Source organism: Saimiri boliviensis, chromosome 3 (assembly GCF_048565385.1).
Source record: "Saimiri boliviensis isolate mSaiBol1 chromosome 3, mSaiBol1.pri, whole genome shotgun sequence".
Lineage (NCBI taxonomy): Eukaryota > Metazoa > Chordata > Mammalia > Primates > Cebidae > Saimiri > Saimiri boliviensis.
The window spans coordinates 48,466,604-48,474,762 of NC_133451.1; the positions used below are offsets into that span (position 1 = coordinate 48,466,604).

Sequence of the window (8,159 nt, forward strand, 5' to 3'; positions counted from 1 at the left end):
GTGCCTATACATTAAACAACTGAATGGTCCTCCAATCTATGAGAAAGTCCTACTGTGCCACGAAACTTCCAGAGAAAATAATGGGAAATTGATGAAGGAGAGAAACCCCTTTCTGGCCCACCAGCACAACCAAATCCATCCACCCAACCATTCATCCATTACCATGTTGTGCTCAGCAATGGGGGACACAATGTGAAGCAGACATCAGCCCTCACAGAGCTGACAAGCAGTGGATCACGGGGCTGACTGATTTGTTAGACAGAATGCCTTTGTATCAGGTGAGTAAAAGAGCATTCCATCCCAAATATGCACCCAGTATAGAAAACTTGAAAAAAAAAAAAAAACCCACACAAATAAATGAAGAAAATGATCATCACTTTTAACTACTTCCTAAAACTACTCATCATTAGCATTTTGGTGCAGTTCCTTGTTAAAGTCCTTGTGTTTGTGTGTGCGTATGTAACATGCAATCCACATTTTCTATCTTGTTTATTGTTCACTCAATATTATATAATGGGCAGTTTCCTATGCTGGTAAAAAAATCTTTAAAAAAATGATTTTTAGTGGTTGCTTAATGTACCATTTCATGGATCTATAGAATTAATTTTTGCCATTTAGATTGTTTTTCTCCTTACTGTTTGCTATTGTAGTTAATATTAAAATAACATCTTTAAACCAAAAATTATGCCCAAATCTCCAGTGTCTCTTTAAAGTAGATTTCTAGAGGTGTAAATTTTTGGATCACTGGATGTGAAAGTTTTGCTGTTTTTGCCAAATTACTTTCAAGAATGGGAAATATTTCATTTTAGAACATCTGGATAATTTAGGCAGTGGTTTGGTTTAGTGTTTGCTGTCATGTAAATCAATCACAATGACATACTTAGCTGAATGTTGGTGGTTTTTGTTGTTGTTGTTTTTTTTTTTTGTTTTGTTTTTTTTTTTTAGTCAGTATTTAGACAGAAGCTTTTTAAATTACAGGTTACAGAGGGTGGCTTTGAAGACTCATGCTGAAAACAATGGTCCCTTTTTAGTGTTTTTCTTTTTCCTTTTCCCTTTTCTTTCTACTCACCTTTCTCATTTCCTCTTCCGCTTTTATTCATAGCAATTCAAACTGCCCCATCTCTATTCAGACTCTTCCACTTCCACTGGTAACCCATGTTCACAGTCTGGAATATCTCCTTCCGTAATTTCCCACTTGCGCCTGTAATTTTTTTTCTTTTGTTTGAGGTGGAGTCTTGCTCTGTCACCGAGGCTGGAGTGAAGTCACACAATCTTGGCTCACTGCAGCCTTGACCTCCTGGGTTTAAGCAATTCTCCTGCCTCAGGCTTCTGAGTAGCTGGGACTACAGGTGCTCACCACCACACCCAGCTAATTTTTGTATTTTTAGTAGAGATAAGGGTTTCACTATGTTGGCCAGTCTGGTCTTGAGCTACTGACCTCGTGATCCACCCGCCTCAGCCTCCCAAAGTGCTGGGATTACAGGCGTGAGCCACTGGGCCCAGCCATTGGATTTTTAACTATTTTTAAAATGCACTAAGTTTGGGTTAAAAACCAACCACCAAAATGGATTTCAAAACAGCTCTAAAGCCAAGAGCCGTGCCCGGCTCTCCCAACACAACAGCTCCCGGAGGCCGGGTGCCCACAGGCTTACATCCCCTCTCAGCACTCAACAGTCAGTTGATTTTTCTTTTTACAATAAAAGAAGCTGAGTAATATTGCATAGGAGTACCAGAAACTGCCTCATTGGAAACAAAAACTATTTACATTAAATAAAAAGCCTGGCCGCAGGCTGCGTCTCCCACATTTACAGCATGGTGCGATGCACACGGTGACCAAACCGTCGAGGCAGCTTCTGGTGCTCACGCCATGAGCTTGCCACTCGAGAGTAAAGCAGAGGAGGAGAGGAGTGAGAGGGAGTGGGGTCGCGTTCACTTCTGGTTCCAGAGTTGATTGATAGCTAGTTCAGTCCTTCATAGAGCCCGGCGCCGCTGGTGGCGCAGGTGGCCTGAATGTACCAGTTCCTGTGGCGTAGGGAGTGCAGCCCCAGCTTGTCTGTGATCTCGGCCGCATTCATGGCATTGGGGAGGTCCTGCTTGTTGGCGAACACCAGGGGGACAGCATCCCGGAGCTCGTCCTCAGCCAGCATCCTCATGAGCTCCTCACTGGCCTCCTTCACGTGCTCTCTTTCATTGTCATCCACCACGAAGATCAGGCCTTGTGTGTTTTGGCAGTAGTGGCGCCACAGAGGAGGGATCTGGTACTGGCCACCCACGTCCCACGCAGTGAAGCTGATGTTCTGTACTCCACGGTTTCCACGTTTAAGCCTCCGGTGGGAATGGTGGTCGCGATCTCGTGCAGCTTAAGCTTGTACAGGATCCTGGTCTTCCCCACGGCATCCAGGCCCACCATGAGGATGCACATTTCTTTTTTCTCAAAAAGGCCCTTGAAGAGGTTGGCGAAGATGGTCCCCATGCTTGTGGACAGGTGGAAGGACACTGGCCAGGGACACCTCAGGGGCTGCTACTCCGAGCCAGGAGTTGGTTTCGCCCCCCGCCTCACTCATTCTTTCTAACTACTTTTGGTACTCATGAACCACCACTATTTCTCCCTCAGCTACCCACCCTGTCCTGCTCACTACTCCTCCCAGACTTTGGAAACCATCTTTCTACTCTCTGTCTCCATGATTTGTTTTAATTTTTAGTTCCCACAAATAAGTAAGAACATGTGAAGTTTTTCTTTCTTTCTTTCTTTCTTTTCTTTTCTTTTCTTTTCTTTTTTTTTTTTTTTTTGACAGAGTTGTTCAACCTCCACCTCCCAGCTTCAAGCAATTCTTCTGTCTCAGCCTCCTGAGTATCTGGGACTACAGATACCTGCCAACATGCCCAGCTAATTTTTTGTATTTTTAGTAGAGATGTAGTTTCACCATGTTGTCCAGGGTGGTTTTGAACTCCTGCCCTGCCTTGGCTTCCCAAAGTGCTGGGATTACAGGTGTGAGCCACTGCACCTGGCCAAGTTTTCTGTGCCTGGTTTATCTCACTTAAACATGATGACCCCCAGTTTCATCCATGTTATTGCAAATGACAGAACCTCATTTGTTTTTTATGGGTGAATAGTACCCCACTTTATATATGTACCATAATTTTTTTAGCCACTAATTTGTTGGTGGACACCTGCATTAGTTCCAAATCTTGGCTATTGTACAAATGCTTCAACAAGCATGGGAGTATAGATATGCCTTTGATATCCTGATTTCCTTTCTTTGGGGTATATACCCAGCAGTTGGATTGCTGCATCATTTGGTAGCTATATTTTTAGTTTTTGAAGAACCTCTAAACTATTCTGCATAGCGGTCATACTAATTTATATTGCCACAAACAGTGTATGAGGGTTTCCTTTTTTTCACATCATTGCCAGCATTTATTATTGCTTGCATTTTGGATAAAAGCCATTGAACTGGAGTGAGATGATATCTCATTGTAGTTTGGATTTGCAGTTCTCTGATGGCCAGTGATGTTGAGCACTTTTTCATATGCCAGTTTGCCATTTGTATGTCTTTTGAGAAGTGCCTATTTCGATCTTTTGTCCTTTTAAATCAGATCACTAGATTTTTTCTTTTGAGTTGTTTGAGCTTCTTATATATGCTGGCTATTAATCCCTTGACAGATGGATAGTTTGCAAATACTTTCTCCCATTCTGTGGATTCACTCTTCACTTTGCTGATTTTTTCCTTTGCTGTGCAGAAGCTTTTTAACTTGATGTGATCCTACTTTTGTTTTGGTTGTCTGTGTTTATGAGGTATTTTCGAACATTTTTTTTTTTTTTTTTTTTTTTTTTTTTTTTTTTTTTTTTTTTTGCCCAGACCAATGTCCTGGTGAGTTTCCCCAACGTTTTCATGTAATATTTGATAGTTTGAGGTGTTAGATTTAAGTCTTTAATCAATTTTGATTTGGTTTTCATATATGATGAGAGGTATGGGTCTAGTTTTATTCTTTTACATGTGGATATCCTGTTTTCCCAGCACCATTATTGAAGTGATTGTCTTTCTCCAAAGTATGTTCTTGGCATCTTTGTCAAAAATGAGTTCACTGTAGGTGTATAGATTTGTTTCTGGCCCTTCTAATCTGTTTGATTGGTCTACATGTTCATTTTTTGTTTGTTTGTTTGTTTTTCAGTACCATGCTGTTTTGGGTACTATAGCTCTGTAGTGTGATTTGAAGTCAGGTAATGTGATTTCTCCAATTGATTTTTGCTCAGGATAGCTTTGTCTGTTCTTGGTCTTTTATGGTTCCATACAATTTTAAGATTTCTATTTCTGTGAAGAATATCATTGGTATTTTGATAAAGATTGCATTAAATCTGTAGATTCCTTTGGATAGTATAGACATTTTAACAATACTGATTGCTCCAATCCATGAACATGAAGTATCTCTCCATTTTGTGTGTGTGTGTGTGTGTGTGTGTGTGTGTGTGTGTCCTCTTCAGTTTCTTTCATCAGTGCTTTATAGTTTTCATTGTAGAGATCTTTCACTTCTTTGGTCAACTTCTAAGTGTTTGATTTTATTTGTGGCTATTGTAAATGGGTTACTTTTTAATATGTCTTTTCAGATTGTTCACTGTTGGCATATAGAAATGCTACTGATTTTTGTATGTTGATTTTGTATCCTGCAACTTTACTCAGTTTGTTTATCAGTTCTAATAGTATTTTAGTGGAGCCTTTAGCTTTTTCTAAATATAAGATTATGTCAGCTGCAAATAAGGTTAATTTGACTTCTTCCTTTCCATTTTGGATGCCTTATAATTTTTTCTCTTGTCTGATTGTTCTAGCTAGAAATTTCAGTACTATATCGAAAGCAGTGGTAAAAGTGGGTGTCCTTGTTGTGGTTCAGATCTTAGAGGAAAGACTTTCAGTTTTTCCCCATTTAGCACGATACTAGCTGTAAGTCTGTCATATATGGCTTTTATGATGTTCGGATATATTCCTTCCATGCCCACCAGCTGAGATTTTTTTAATGTCTTTAATATTTATTGATTCTGGTGGATTTTTATTTGCATATTTATTTTTTGCTTTCTAACATCTAAACTGCCTTCCTGTTTGAAGAATTTTCTGTTGTATTCGTCTTGGCTAAACAGTGAACAAAGAACCTTTCTTTCATGATAATAGCTGAAATGATCAAACATATGCATTCCTCTACCTACTAACATCTAGAACCTGGGAAAATGCTATAGGTTTAGCTAAGGAGGGCCTCTTGCCTAGTATTTTAAACCTGGAGCAAATTAGCAAAGGATCAAGAACACTATGGAGTTTCATTTTGTTTTTCCATATGTGGCAATGGTACAAGAAAAGCATCAAGTGTCCAGGGACAGCAATGTCTAGTGAAATCATGGTGTCTTCTTCAGTTATAGCATCATTTTCTCTTTAGAGTATAAAAACATTAAATGAGCTAATTTTTTATAGTTGGCCCTTGAATAACATGAGTTTGAACTACCTAGGTCCAACCAAACTTGGACTGAAAATACATTATGTGGCCAGGTGCAGGGGCTCATGCCTGTAATCCCAGCACTTTGGGAGGCCGAGGCGGGCGGATCACCTCAGGTTAGGAGTTTGAGACCAGCCTGGCCAATGTGGTGAAACCTTGTCTCTACTAAAAATGCAAAAAGTAGCTGGGTGTGGTGGCGGGTTCCTGTAATCCCAGCTCCTTGGGAGGCTTAGGTAGGAGAACTGCTTGAACCCAGGAGATGGAGGTTGCAGTGAGCTGAGATTGTGCCACTGCACTCCATCCTGGGCAACAGAGTGAGACTCTGTCTCAAAAACAAAACCAAACAAACAAAAAAGAAAATACATTATTTGTGGGATGTGTGACCTGTGTATATGGAGAAACTTTTCTTATATGTGAGTTCAGCAGAGCCCACTATTGGACCCGAGTGTGCAAGAATTTGGGTATATGGAGAAGGTCCTGGAACCAATCCCCATGTATACCGAGGGTAACTATATTTTGGCAATTTGCATATATATGCATAAGTGAGGTTGGCCAGTAGCTCGTTTTTTTCCCTGTGGTTTTTTTTTTTTTCCAGTTTTTGTAATTAATTTTGTAAGCCAAAATCGTTTTCTGTTGCTTGAGCAAAGGAATCCTGGCTGACAAAGTGTTCTCTACAGATCTTGTTTTTCATGTAATTTTGGTAATTCATAATTTTCTGTTTGTTTCAAATAGGAGCAGGATTCTGGTTTTTGTGTGTATGTTTTTTTAATCTGTCATCTTGACCTGTTTGATTGTGTGTGTGTGTGTGTGTGTGTGTGTGTGTGTGTGTTGCTAATACACCAAGTTCCTACCTTTGTTTTCATTTTTCAGATTAATTTGTTGTAAAAACTTATTCTTGACTTAGTCCTGAAAAGCAGATAGATATTCATAGGTGGTTAGCATCATCTCTAGTGACCTCCAGCTGACCCACAACTACCCTCCAGGCAGAAATCCTCATTTCAGTGCAGAGAAAGTATCCATGCTCTTGGAAAGTGACTCTGTTCAGCATCTCCATGAATTCAGAGAGGACTATGGAGATCTCCTCTGGGTGGAGACTGGGGGTTTGTGTGTGGACAAATGTCCCTAATGACCATATGACTCGAGAGATTGTCACAGACAGAATTTAACAAAGTGGGACTGTTCCCAGCCTTTCCCTGTTCCCTTCTTCTGTCCTTGTCTTGCCTTTGTCTGTTCAACTTCTCCCCTTCCCCACCTCCAAGTGCTGTCTTGGCTTGCTGATTTCTGGGAATTTGGGAACCAACGTAGAGAGAATGATGCCAGGCGCAGACCTAGCTACTCAGGAGACTGAAGCAGGAGGATCCCTTGAGCCCAGGAGTTCAAGTCCAGCCTGGGCAACATGGTAGGATCCATCTCGGAAACAGAGAAAGAGAGAGAGAAACAGGGAGAGAGAAGGGGGGCGTAAGGGGGGGGAGAGAGAGAGAGAGAGAGAGAGAGAAGAAATAGAGAGAGAATGGGTATGAGTGACAGAGTAGAAAAGAAAGTAGGAAGAGAAAAATAAGGCTTCTGAGAAAGAGAGGAGCATCAAGATTTAGAATAGAACCACTAGGTTCTAAGGCAGTGTTAGAATGCAAGCAATAGGAGCCCTGAGTTGATGGGGAAGTATTCCTGTGGAATATGAATTGGATTCCTTTATTGTTCTTCCAAAATACAGTTAATGACTATAAGTACCTTTTAATGACCTGATTTCTTGACTTTTTTCTTAAATTTGCTTAATGTTTAATTCAGCAACATGAGCCCCAGGTTCATATAGATTACACTTGGATAACCACCTTCTTTATTCACTTGGATCATTAACTCTTATCTATGACTAGCTGGGTTATTCTACTTCCCACACAGGGGAACTACCCAGTACTTTTTGGGGAGGAAGGAAACACTTTTAAGGAGCTAAGCACAGATTGGCTTCTCCTTGGTTGACACTTTTTATCTCACTTGTGCTGGACTTTAGAGTGAGGCTCAAGAATTCTAGATACTACGCATTGAGTATTATTGAAACATTCTTTTTGTTGTTGTTGAAACAGGGTCTTCCTTTGTTCCCCAGGCTGGAGTGCAGTGGTAAGATCACAGGTCCCTGTACCCTCAACCTCCTGCGCTCAAGCAATCCTCCCACCTTGCCCTCCCAGAGTGCTAGGGTTACAGGCATGAGCCACCATGCCTGGCTGTTGAGTAATTCTTGAAATATATTTTATTAGTGGTAATGGGAATTTTCAGAACTTGTATTTCATTGTTTCTTTATTGATTTATATGTGGCATTGTTTCCTAACTACCCCCAATATCCTTTTCCCCTATCTTCCTCACTAATACAATTCCTGACATTTAGGTTGTACCATTTAGTGGTGCAGAACAAGGATTGCATTTTCTAGCTTCCCTTACAGCTAGGTGTAGCCGTGTACGTCAGTTTCAGCAATGGGATCTACATGGAAGTTGTATGCTGTCCTTCCAGGATTTGTCTTTAAAAGGATCATCCACCCTTCTTTAGATCTTCTCATCTTTCTGTTGGTTGAAGTGTAGGCATGATGGTTGGAGCTGAGCAGCCAACTTGGACCACAGAGTAAGGACCCTAATTTTGAGGATGGTGGAAGAACAAAACAGAAGGAATCTGAATCCTTAATCATGGGGGAGTC

At 40.8% G+C, this 8,159-nt stretch overlaps 1 pseudogene; it reads right to left on the reverse strand.

The window, feature by feature from the left end:
- Positions 1-1,805: 1,805 nt before the first annotated feature.
- On the reverse strand, positions 1,806-2,542 carry LOC101043131 (ADP-ribosylation factor 1 pseudogene; annotated as a pseudogene).
- Positions 2,543-8,159: the final 5,617 nt, after the last annotated feature.